This window comes from Oncorhynchus nerka, linkage group LG24, assembly GCF_034236695.1.
Source record: "Oncorhynchus nerka isolate Pitt River linkage group LG24, Oner_Uvic_2.0, whole genome shotgun sequence".
Lineage (NCBI taxonomy): Eukaryota > Metazoa > Chordata > Actinopteri > Salmoniformes > Salmonidae > Oncorhynchus > Oncorhynchus nerka.
This window is the reverse complement of record NC_088419.1, coordinates 24407790-24421260: the sequence shown is the minus strand read 5'-3', so window position 1 is coordinate 24421260 and position 13471 is coordinate 24407790. Positions and strand designations below refer to the sequence as shown.

At 43.3% G+C, this 13471-nt stretch overlaps 1 pseudogene; it reads left to right on the top strand.

Annotated features, from left to right (window-relative positions):
- LOC115107470 (mediator of RNA polymerase II transcription subunit 23-like) overlaps positions 1-13471 on the top strand; it is a 62531-nt pseudogene that overhangs the window by 9930 nt on the left and 39130 nt on the right.

The following is a 13471-nucleotide window of genomic DNA, read 5'->3' as shown; positions in this document are numbered from 1 at the left end:
CCTCCAGGGATGGCATGAGAGAGCCCCAGTAAGCCAATGACTCAGCCCCCGTAATAGGGTTAGAGGCAGAGAATCCCAGTGGAAAGAGGGGAACCGGCCAGGCAGAGACAGCAAGGGCGGTTCGTTGCTCCAGAGCCTTTCCGTTCACCTTCCCACTCCTGGGCCAGACTACACTCAATCATATGACCCACTGAAGAGATGAGTCTTCAGTAAAGACTTAAAGGTTGAGACCGAGTTCACTAGAGCTGTTTCCATAAGCCGCCTCCGACGTCGTTTTAGAGAATTTGACAGTAGGTTCAACTGCAGACCATGTGTAACCAGGCCGGTCCAGGACCTCCACATCGGACTTCTTCACCTGCGGGATTGTCTGAGACCAGCCACTCGGAGAGCTGAGTAAAAGCTTTGGGTTTGCACAACCAAATAATTTCTGCATAAACGGTCAGAAACCGTCTCAGGGAAGGTCATCTGCGTGACCATTGTCCTCACCAGGGTATTGACCTGACTGCAGTTCGGCGTCGTAAGATCTTACTTAATTTACAAAAATATAAACGCAACATGTAAAGTGTTGGTCCCATGTTTTTTGAGCTGAAATAAAATATCCCAGAAATGTTCCATACGAACAAAAAGCGTGTTCCCCTCAAATTTTGTGCAGAAATTTGTTTACATCCCCGTTAGTGAGCATTTCTCCTTTTGAGATGAATATCTGTATTCCCAGTCATGTGAAATCCATAGATTAGGGCCTAATGCATTTATTTCAATTCACTGATTTCCTTACATGAACTGTAACTCAGTAAAATTGTTGCATGTTGCATTTATTTGTGGTCAGTGTAGTTAGAGCTCTTAATAGGGATTATTGAAGTAAAAATGGAATATCCTCAGCCTACGAGAGGCTTACAGGAAGACTTGAGGAGGCGTCCTATGATGTTTTAAATGAAGTTAAAAAAAATACCCTGGTTGAAATGCTGTGGTAAAAATAATCCTTGTCGTGTTTTTTTTTAATGACATGCCATGTCAATTTATTCACATTAATACTGTCCTGTTTAAAACGGAATGAGGTTTAAATAATGAGTTTATATCTAAACATAACATGTAAACGTTGTCGTCATTTCACCTAAATCAGTTCAGTGTAGCCCAGTGTGTAAGAAATGACATTTCTCTGTGCTACATCACAAAAAAACAGATGAGCATGTTGAAGCGTGACGTCTTCCTCCCTCTCTTGTTGATCACGGTTGTATTTTCCCTGCTGTTAGTTGCCATTTAGAAATGAGGAAAGAAGGTGGTGGTGGTGATGAGTTTAAACAACATATATCCATTTCAACCTAAAAGCTATTTTTACAGAGATGAGTGGGCTCTTCTTTAAGTCATGAAAAATACGCTCTGGTGGCTTTGCAGAGGATTCAGTGCTTATTGATTTTACAATAAAAAGCCATCTGCAATTTCTAAGCCAATAATGCCTTGAACATTTAGCTGTTTTCTGCAAAAACCAACAGTTGCATATGCAGTATTCTGACAATTTAGTGATCAAAGCCGTTTAAAAAAAGGTAAGCAAATACTCAATCATTTAAAAAAATCAGACTAAATGTCCTGTCTAATTTCACTCCAGCTTCATCAACAGCATCGCCACGCGAGTGATCAGGTTTGCCCACACCAAGTACAGCATTGCCCTGGCCCCAGTCCTGGTGGAGAACTACAGCCCTCTGCTGGTCTACATGGAGATAAGAGTCCCTGGGCATCAAGGCATTCATCAGTAAGTCCTGGGATGTGTTCAGGAGGGTACAACGTTGTGGAACGTTCAAATAAAACATTATGTAGAACAAGTATGCCTTTCACTGTAGAAAAATAAGTCACGTCAGATCTAGCGCGGGTCTGCTATGTTTAAGCTTAATTTATACAGCACATTTCAGACATGGAAGGCAATGCACTTTGCTTTACTGGAAAAAATAACAAAACAATGAAAATAAAAGCTGAAATATTTACCACACCACAAACCTAAGATACAAAACAAAAGAATGACAAACTGAATAACTAAAAACTATCCTAGGGAAAAGCAAAGCTAAAAATATGTTTTAAGATCTCTTTTAAATATGTCCACAGTCCAGAAAGTTAGACTTTTGACTCATCTGTCCATAGAGCATTCTTCGAAGAGTCTTCCAGGTGCTTTTTGGCAAACTTGCGTCAACTTTTTAGATGAGATTAGTCCCATTATGTCTGACGAAAATCAAACACTGCATTCCACAGTAAGAACCTCATACCAATGGTCAAGCATGGTGGTGGTAATGTGATGGTTTGGGGACGCTTTGCTGCCTCGGGACCTGGAAGACTTGTCTTAATAGAAGGAACCATGAATTTTGCTCTGAATCAGAGAATTCTACAGGATAATGTCAGGCCATCCGTCTATGAGCTGAAGCTGAAGCACAGCTGGGTCATGCACCAAGACGATGATCCAAAACACACAATCAAATCTACATGAAAATGGTTAAAAAGCAACACATTTCAAGTTTTAGAATGGCCTAGTCAAAGTCCAGACCTAATCCCATTTGAGATGTTGTGGCAAGACTTGAAAGAGCAGTTCATGCTTGAAAACCCACAAATGTCACTGAGTTTAAGCAGTTCTGCATGCAAAGGTGGGCCAAAATTCCTCCACAGTGATGTGAGAGACAGATCAACAACTACAGGAAACATTTGGTTGCTGTCATTGCAGCTGAATGTGGCACAACTAGTTATTGAGTGTAAGGGAGCAATTACTTTTTCACACAGGGGCATTGGGTGTTGCATAACTTTTATTTTATAATTAATTTAAGTATATATTTATTTTGTTATTTGTTATCTCAGGTTCCCTTTATCTAATATTAGGTTTTGCTTTAAGATCTGATAACATAAAGAAAATCAGTAAGGGGGCAAATACTTTCTCACAGCACTGCATTTGGAAAGTATTCAGACCCCTTGACTTTTTCTACATTTTGTTATGTTACAGGCTTATTGTTTTTCCACCTCAATCCACACACAATACCCATAATTACAAGCAAAAACAGGTTTAAAAAAACTGAAATCACATTTATATAAGTATTCAGACCCTTTACTCAGTACTTTGTTGAAGCACCTTTGGCAGCGATTACAGCATCGTCTTCTTGGGTATGATGCTACAAGCTTGGCACACCTATATTTGGGGAGATTCTCCCATTCTTCTTTACAGATCCTCTCAAGCTCTGTCAGGTTGGATAGGGAGCGTTGCTGCACAGCTATTTTCAGGTCTCTCCAGGGATGTTAGATAGTGTTCAAGTCTGGCTGGGCCACTCAAGGACATTCAGAGACTTGCTCCGAAGACACGCAAGTGTTGTCTTGGCTGTGTGCTTAGGGTCATTGTCCTTTTGGAAGGTGAACTTTCACCCAAGTCTGAGGTCCTGAGTACACTGGAGCAGGTTCATCAAAGATCTCTCTGTACTTTTCTACGTTCATCTTTGCCTCGATCCTGACTAGTTTCACAGTCCCTGCCTCTGAAAAACATCCCCACAGCACAGTGCTGCATGGTGGTGCTTCACCATAGGGATGGTGCCAGGATTCGAACAGACGTGACGCTTGGCATTCAGGCCAAAGAGTTCAATCTTGGTTTCATCAGACCAGAGAATCTTGCTTCTCATAGTCTGACAGTCCTTTAGGTGCATATTGGCAAACTCCAAGCTGGCTACCATGTGCCTTTACTGAGGAGTGGCTTCTGTCTGACCACTCTACCATAAAGGCCTGATTGGTGGAGTGCCGCAGAGATGGTTGTCCTTCTGGAAGGTTTTCCCATCTCTACTGAGGAACTCTACAGCTCTGTCAGAGTGACCATCGGGTTCTTGTTCACCTCCCTGACCATGGCCCTTCTTCATTGGTTGCTCAGTTTGGCCTGGGGGCCAGCTGTAGGAAGAGTCTTTGTGGTTCGAAACTTTTTCCATTTAAGAATGATGTAAGCCACTGTGTTCTTGGGGATTGTCAATGCTACAGAAAGTTTTTGCTACCCTTCCCCAGATCTGTGCCTCGACACAATCCTGTCTCAGAGCTCTACGGACAATTCCTTTGATCTCATGGCTTAGTTTTTGTTCTGACATGCACTGTCAACTGTGGGACCTTATATAGGCAGGTGTGTGCCTTTCCAAATAATGTTCAATCAATTGAATTAACCAAAGGTGGACTCCAATCAAATTGTAGAAACATCAAGGATGATCCATGGAAACAGGATGCACCTGAGTGCAATTTCGAGTCTCATAGTAAAGGATCTGAATACTTATGTAAAGAAGGTATCTGTATAGAAAAAGTATACATTTGCAAGAAATTTGAAAAACCTGTTTTCGCTTTGTAATTATGGGGTACTGTGTGTAGATTGAGGATTTGTTTAAGATTTACTCAATTTTAGAGTAAGACTAACGTAACAAAATATGGAAAACGTTTACGAAGACACTGTATGTACAGTATACAGACACACATCAAATAGGCTACATCAAATGTATAAGACCCATATTAAGGGTTACCTCAGTAGTTGGATCCCTTCTGCTCCTTGACAGAATTCATTCTAAATGTATAGTCTGTTGTTGCTGTCCTTGTGAGGCAATCCAGGTGTGCATTGGTCAGTCTGTTTCTCTGTTTTTGTTTCACAATGTTCATTGTTGAGTCCCTTCTCCTTTCCTCACGTTTTTATTTTATTCATTTTAATTTCATCTTTATTTAACCAGGTAGGCTAGTTGAGAACAAGTTCTCATTTGCAACTTCGAACTGGCCAAGATAAAGCATAGCAATTCAACACATACAACAACACAGAGTTACACATGGAATAAACAAAACATAGTCAATAATACAGTAGAACAAAAGAAAACAAAAAGTCTATATACAGTGAGTGCAAATGAGGTAAGATAAGGGAGTTAAGGCAATAAATAGGCCATGGTGGCGAAGTAATTACAATATAGCAATTAAACACTGGAATGGTAGATGTGCAGAAGATGAATGTGCAAGTAGAGATACTGGGGTCGAAAGGAGCAAGATAAATAAATAAATACTGTATGGGGATGAGGTAGGTAGATAGATGGGCTATGTACAGGTGCAGTGATCTGTGAGCTGCTCTGACAGCTGGTGCTTAAAGCTAGTGAGGGAGATATGAGTCTCCAGCTTCAGAGATTTTTGCAGTTCGTTCCAGTCATTGGCAGCAGAGAACTGGAAGGAAAGACGACCAAAGGAGGAATTGGCTTTTTTGGGTGACCAGTGAGATATACCTGCTGGAGCGCGTGCTACGAGTGGGTGCTGCTATGGTGACCAGTGAGTTGAGATAAGGCAGGGCTTTATCTAGCAGAGACTTGTAGATAACCTGTAGCCAGTGGGTTTGGCGACGCGTATGAAGCGAGGGCCAACCAACGAGAGCGTACAGGTCGCAATGGTGGGTAGTGTATGGGGCTTTGGTGACTAAACGAATGGCACTGTGAAAGACTGCATCCAGTTTGTTGAGTAGAGTGTTTGAGGCTATTTTATAGATGACATCACCGAAGTCGAGGATCGGTAGGATGGTCAGTTTTACGAGGGTATGTTTGGCAGCATGAGTGAAGGATGCAGGGTAGCCTAGTGGTTAGAGCGTTGGACTAGTAACCGGAAGGTTGCGAGTTCAAACCCCCGAGCTGACAAGGTACAAGTCTGTCGTTCTACCCCTGAACAGGCAGTTAACCCACTGTTCCTAGGACGTCATTGAAAATAAGAATGTGTTCTTAACTGACTTGCCTGGTTAAATAAAGGTACATTTAAAATGTTTTGTTGCGATATAAGGAAGCCAATTCTAGATTTAATTTTGGATTGGAGATGCTTAATGTGAGTCTGGAAGGAGAGTTTACAGTCTAACCAGACACCTAGGTATTTGTAGTTGTCCAGGTATTCTAAGTCAAAGCTGTCCAGAGTAGTGATGCTAGACAGGCGAGCAGGTGCGGGCAGTGATCGGTTGAATAGCATGCATTTAGTTTTCCCTGCGTTTAAGAGCAGTTGGAGGCCATGGAAGGAGAGTTGTATGGCATTGAAGCTCATCTGGAGGTTAGTTAACACCGTGTCCAAAGAGGGGCCAGAAGTATACAGAATGGTGTCGTCTGCGTAGAGGTGTACCAGAGAATCACCAGCAGCAAGAGCGACATCATTGATGTATACAGAGAAGAGAGTCGGCCCGAGGATTGAACCCTGTGGAACCCCCATAGACTGCCAGAGGTCCGGACAACAGGCCCACCGATTTGACACACTGAACTCTATCAGAGAAGTAGTTGGTAAACCAGGCGAGGCAATCATTTGAGAAGCCAAGGCTGTCGAGTCGGCCAATAAGAATGTGGTGATTGACAGAGTCGAAAGCCTAGGCCAGGTCGATGAATACGGCTGCACAGTAATGTCTCTTATCGATGGCGGTTAAGATATCGTTTAGGACCTTGAGCGTGGCTGAGGTGCACCCATGACCAGCTCTGAAACCAGATTGCATAGCAGAGAAGGTATGGTGAGATTCGAAATGGTCGGTAATCTGTTTGTTGACTTGGCTTTCGAAGACCTTAGAAAAACAGGTTAGGATAGATATAGGTCTGTAGCAGTTTGGGTCTAGAGTGTCACCCCCTGAAGGGGGGATGACCGCGGCAGCTTTCCAATCTTTGGGAATCTCAGACGATACGAAAAAGAGGTTGAACAGGCTAGTAATAGGAGTTGCAACAATTTCGGCAGATCATTTTAGAAATAGAGGGTCCAGATTGTCTAGCCCAGCTGATTTGTAGGGGTCCAGATTTTGCAGTTCTTTCAGAACATCAGCTATCTGGATTTGGGTAAAGGAGAAATGGTGGGGGCTTTGGCGGGTTGCTGTGGAGGGTACAGGGCAGTTGACCGGGATAGGGGTAGCCAGGTGGAAAGCATGGCCAGCCGTAGAAAAATGCTTATTGCAATTCTCAATTATAGTGGATTTATCGGTGGTGACAGTGTTTCCTAGCCTCAGAACAGTGGGCAGCTGGGAGGAGGTGCTCTTATTCTCCATGGACTTTACAGTGTCTCAGAACTTTTTTGAGTTAGTTCTACAGGATGCAAATTTCTGTTTGAAAAAGCTGGCCTTAGCTTTCCTAACTGCCTGTGTATATTTGTTCCTAACTTCCCTGAAAAGTTGCATATCACAGGGGCTATTCGATGCTAATGCAGAACGCCACAGGATGTTTTTGTGCTGGTCAAGGGCAGACAGGTCTGGAGTGAACCAAGGACTATATCTATTCCTAGTTCTACATTTTGTGAACGGGGCATGCTTATTTAAGATGGTGAGGAAGGCACTTTTAAAGAATAGCCAGGCATCATCTACTGACGAGATGAGGTCAATGTCATTCCAGGATACCCCGGCCAGGTCAATTAGAAAGGCCTGCTCGCAGAAGTGTTTTAAGGAGCGTTTGACAGTGGTGAGTGGAGGCCGTTTGACCGCTGACCCATTACGGATGCAGGCAATGAGGCAGTGATCTCTGAGATCTTGATTGAAAACAGCAGAGGTGTATTTGGAGGGTGAGTTAGTTAGGATGACATCTATGAGGGTACCCGTGTTTACGGATTTGGAGTTGTACTTGTTTGGGGCGCAGTCAGTGCACACAGATGCCACATTTGACCAGTCAATATTATTATCAGCAGAAAATGTAACAAGGGTTTTCAGAATATCCTCTCCTCGTGTTTGTCCCTGAAGGGGCAGTAAACATAAAAGTCCCTCTATGAACGACTCGTTTTGAGGAAAGCGGAACCAAACATAATTGGGCAATGTCACTTACATCAGTGTTTTCATCAAGCGCAATACTAAAACATGGCGCCACGGATATGTAAGTAATCAGTTGCTTACCGATGTCCTCGCCGATGTCTTCTATGCATCTTGTTATGATCGTTGCAGTCCCTTAATTTGCTTTAAAATAGCTTTCTTGTTTGTGAAATCAGCATACAATATTTCGGCTGAGGCCAAAAAACATTATTTTACAATCTCCACGTCTGTGAAGGCCTTCTTGTTTCTCGCGAGTATCCAAGCAATCTCATATGTTGCCTCGTCGTTTTCTCTGCAACAGTGCAAGATCTGTCCATTTTTTTTTTTTTTTTTGAGCTGTCCTTTGAGTAGCGCTATTTTGTTGTTTCTGAGATTGCTTCGTGGCAGATATGTTTTGTCAAAGTAGGAATGGTGTGGCTAGAAATGTTGCTCTAAATTTACTTGTTTAAAACAATTGACTGCCTTGTATAACAAGACAATGTGAGCTAGTCCCATCATGCAGTACATCAAAAATACTTGCCTTTCCATTTCTCTTGGAACTTTGTGTTCTTCTTGAATCGACTGTAAATCCTTCTCTTAGCCACTGGAGCCACGTTAGCTAGCTGCATTTCCCCGCCTCCATCTTCCTGGTTATCTGGTGATTGTTCGTTCATAGCTGTCACGTTGTCCTCCAGCTCTTCCCCCTCATTTTTATTGTCAATAGATTTACGTTTATTTTTTTACAATAAATCGATCCATGTCGACCAGACTGCAAAATGAGCTAGTAGCATATTGATATGTGTCGGTCGCTGTATGTTGAGTGGTTGGGTTCTATTTCGGCAAACCTTCTATTTCGGCTTTCCTATTCAACAGCTACGCTATACTGCCATCTATCTGCCGCCCAGGGAACAATTCAATGAAGTGATTCAGGCCTGTATTAAACACATTGAAATTAAATGGTATCATTTATTTTTTATTTTAAAAAAAATTCTCCCCAATTTCGTAGTATCCAATTGGTAGTAGTTACAGTCTTGTCTCATCGCTGCAACTCCTGTACGGACTCGGGAGAGGCAAAAGTTGAGAGCCATGCGTCCTCCGAAACACAACCCACACTGTTTCTGGACACAATGCCCATCCAACCCAGAAGCCAGCCGCACCAATGTGTCGGAGGAAACACAGTACACCTGGCTACTGTGTCAGCGTGCACTGCGCCCGGCCCGCCACAGGAGTCGCTAGTGCGCAATGAGACAAGGATATCCCTGCAGGCCACACCCTCCCCTAACCCGGACGATGCTGGGCCAATTGTGCGCCGCCCCATGGGCCACCCGGTCGCGGCCAGCTGCGACAGAGCCTGGACTCAAACCCAGAATCTCTAGTTGCACAGCTAGCACTGCGATGCAGTGCCTTAGACCACTGCACCACTCTGGAGTGAAATTGTATCATTGTTATGTATTATGAATGGAAAATAGGAAAATCATCATAAGCCGCAATAAGTACCCCTGCCATAACCCAAGACTAATTTTCCTTCTTCTGCTTTCCCTGTCCCAGATTTCTTCACAGGCTCTGACTCCATCCAGGGTACTGGTGTAAGGGCATCCTGCAGACCATTATGAACCACACTCTTCACAGCTGGGCCTCTCACACCCTCAGCTTCTTCCCTGCTCCTCTTCAGGTACAGAGAGTTAGTTCCTGACTGAGCTTAGGGTTTATGTCTACAGGGTCAGCCATAGAGAATTATTGACTCAGAGAATCAGATAGATATCTCTGTATCTATACTGAATAAAAATATGAACACAACATGTTAACTGTGGGTCCCATGTTTCATGAGCTGACATAAGATCCCAAAAATGTTCCATATGCACAAAAAAAAGCTTATTGTTTTACATCCCTGTTAGGGAGCATTTATCCTTTACCAAGATAATCCATCCACCTGACAGGTGTGGCATATCAAGAAGCTGATTAAACAGCGTGTTCATTACACAGGTGCACCTTGTGCTGGGGGCGATAAAAGGGCACTCTAGGAATGTGCAGTTTTGTCACACAACACAATGCCACGTGTCTCAAGCTTTGAGGGAGTGTGTAATTGGCATGCTGACTGCAGGAATGTCCACCAGAGAATGTAATGTTAATGTATCTACCATAATCAATCAATCAAATGTATTTATAAAGCCCTTTTTACATCAGCCGATGTCACAAAGTGCTGTACAGAAACCCAGCCTTAAACAGCAAGCAATGCAGATGTAGAAGCCGCCTCCAAACTCATTTTAGAGAATTTGGCAGTACGCCCAACCGGCCTCACAACCGCAGACCATGTGTATGGCGTTGTGTGGGTGAGCGGTTTGCTGATAATGTTGTGAACAGTGTCCCATGGTGGCGGTGGGGTTATGGTATTGGCAGGCATAAGGTACAGACTATTAACACAATTGCATTTTATCAATGGCAATTTGAATGCACAGAGATACAGTGGAAATTAAATCCTGAGGCCCAACAGTGGCCATCACCTCATGTTTCAGCATGATAATACACAGCCCCATGTCGCAAGGATCTGTACACGATTCCTGGAATCTGAAAATGTCCCAGTTCTTCCATGGCCTGCATACTCACCAGACATGTCAGCCATTGCACATGTTTGGGATGCTCTGGATCAACGTGTACGACAGCGTGTTCCAATTCTGCCAATATCCAGCAACTATGCACAGCCATTGAAGAGGAGTGGGACAACATTCCACAATCAACAGCCTGATCAACTCTATGGGAAGGAGAAGTGTCATGCTGCATGAGGCAAATGGTGGTCACACTGACTGGTTTTCTGACCCACGCCCCTACTTTTTTTTAAAGGTATCTGTGACTAACAGATGCATATCTGTATTCCCAGTCATGTGAAATCCATAGATTAGGACCAAATGACTGTATTTCAATCTATATATATCATTCATAAATAATATGAGTTAACCTGGGAACATTGTAATAAAGTAACATGTTTTGATAAGATGATTAGGTAAGCTCTGTGAATGTTAAGTGAATGGGGAATAGAGGGCATGGTCTCCCTGTGGTGCAGCTGCTCCCTCTCCAGACAAAGGACAGTGCCCTTTCAGTCTGTCACTCGGTATAACATACTATGAGGAGTCAACGACCAATCCTATTCACCCGAAGCAAACTGAAATGATGCCCAACTGAGCTCGCCCTCGGAAGCCCCACCTTCCTGGCTATAATACCGGGGCATGCATCCATTTCCTAAATTCTTTGCTCTTCAGCGAGCCTGAAGGAATAACGTGTCATGCAATTTACAAACTTTTCAAGCACTTGAAGGCTACGAGATTCGGCTCCAACTTAGGTGTCTGTTAGTGGTGAGAATAGTACTTGTCCCCCTAGATGTTGCGAGTTTTGGGTCTTGGTATCGGTTTTTGTGTTTGCTAAAAGTTAACTACTTTCTGCTCTGCTTGTGCTGATGAAAATGGCGCCGGAAGAAATGGCAGCAGTTTTACGGGCGCCCAACCAATTGTGCTATTATGTGGGGGGTTTTCGCGATATTTGTCAATTATTTTGTACATAATGTTTCTGCAACCGTATCTTACGGCAGAAAAGAGCTTCTGTACGGTTCTACAGCTGCAACATCGAGAGCATCCTGACCGGTTGCATCACAGCCTGGTACGGCAATTGCTCGGCCTCCGACTGCATGGCACTTCAGAGGGTAGTGCAAAGCTGCCTGCCATCCAGGACCTCTACACCAGGCGGTGTCAGAGGAAGGCCCTAAATATTGTCAAAGACCCCAGCCACCACAGTCATAGACTGTTCTCTCTACTACCAAATGGCAAGCGGTACCGGAGTGCCAAGTCTAGGACAAAAAGGCTTCTTAACAGTTTTTAACCCCAAGCCTTAAGCCATAAGACTCCTGAACAGGTAACCAAATGGTTACCCGGACTATTTGCATTGTGTGCCCCCCACAAACCCTCTTTTACGCTGCTGCTACTCGCTGTTTATCTTATATGCATAGTCACATTAACTATACATTCATGTACATACTACCTCAAGAGTCAGAGTCAGTTCAAAAAGACTAACCATCCGAGTTAGGCTCATGCTGGTTTCGCTGGCAAAGATTATGCACTATTCCTGATATGCTCTGTAGGGTTTTCAAAGTGAGAATCTGTTAACATGAGTCATCTTTGGATTCAGCGGAGGAGAGTGAACAATTGGTGGTAAACGTGCCTTTGATGGCGTTTTCTCTCCCAAAGCAGAGTTCCTCCAGGTTTGGATGAAGGTATTTATCTCCTGTCCCTGCAGCTGTGAAGTGTCACTTACCCCTGCTTAAAGTTTTTGCAGATGAGTGGCGAGTTACTTCACTCCAGAGACTAATAACGGATAATCCTAGCACAGTGCTTCCAAATAAACGTGTCGGTTCATCTGGATTCCTGAGGGACAGGCGGATGTATTTGTATGAGCCTTTTTCGTTAAAAAGGTTGTTTGGCTCGGGGCCCTTTCTCCCCAAGCATTTGCTGTGGCAACAGTACCCCCAACTGGCTTGATCAATGGGGGCAACCAGGGATCTGGTTGCCGAGGTCCCTGAAACCGGTCTGGGCCAGGTATCAGAACGCACAATTATTTCTGCATGTTCAGAAACACAGTTGTCAAGAGTGATGGATATGAATAACATAAAATGACGGGAATTGACAATTCAGATATGGTCCTGTGTATGACCGGTAGGGCAATGCAGTTCAATCCACATGATCCTGGCTGGCTACCTACCTTAATGCTGTCCCCCACCCACTGGGCAACGATAGTATTAATAGTGTTTTAGGTTCTCTGTTGTGTGCCTCTCCTTGTTCTCAGTGGTTAGTACATGGAACTTCATGTCCCACTTCTCATTCATGTGATGGCTCGTTGCAGTGATATATGACAGCGTGTTCATAGATGTCCAACAATCTGTTGTTAACTCCACATATGGCATTTGAGACATTGCGCTTTGTACTTGCAGAACATTCATTGTAAAATTGATCCATCAGAACTGTCACGACATCCTCTACCATTGACAATGGCTACATATCAACTGCAGTTATTTCTGTAATCAGCAATGGGATTTTCTCACTCTGTCCCTTATCACACTGCTGCCAGCAATGGGTTGGGTCTCAGGGTGCGTCCCTTTCAGCATTACATCTGTACTGCCACTGTAGCCCAATTCCACCTCGCAAAGTTTGAATTTCATCACCTTCTCATTTAACTTCTCGAAGTATTGCCATACAAGACTTCACTGCTTTCGCTTCCTTGTCTCATTCTTTGCCATTTTTCCAACTATGGCAGCCGATGACGGCGTGCGGTGCACTTTATATCCTTGACAAATCATTTGAAAGATTCATATCTCCTCCTAGTTACAGCATTGTTGCATTAGGTATTTGTTTAATTTAAATGTTTGCATTTATGATTATTATGATCTGGACCTGTTAGTGGTAGTTTTGTGATAACTGCATTGTGGTTAGGAATTTTTTCTAAACGTTCACAATACCAAATTGGTTTAAACGTCACACCTCTAGTGTCCAGTACGCGCTTTAAGCACGTACAGTGCATTCGGAAAGTATTCAGACCCCTTCACGGTTTCCACATTTTGTTACGTTACAGCCTTATTCTAAAATGGATTAAAAATATATATATAATAATAATAATAAAGGACAGTACTCCATAATAACAAAGCAAAAACAGGTTTTTGAAAAATTTTACAAAGAAAAAAAGGGAAATTACGTATTT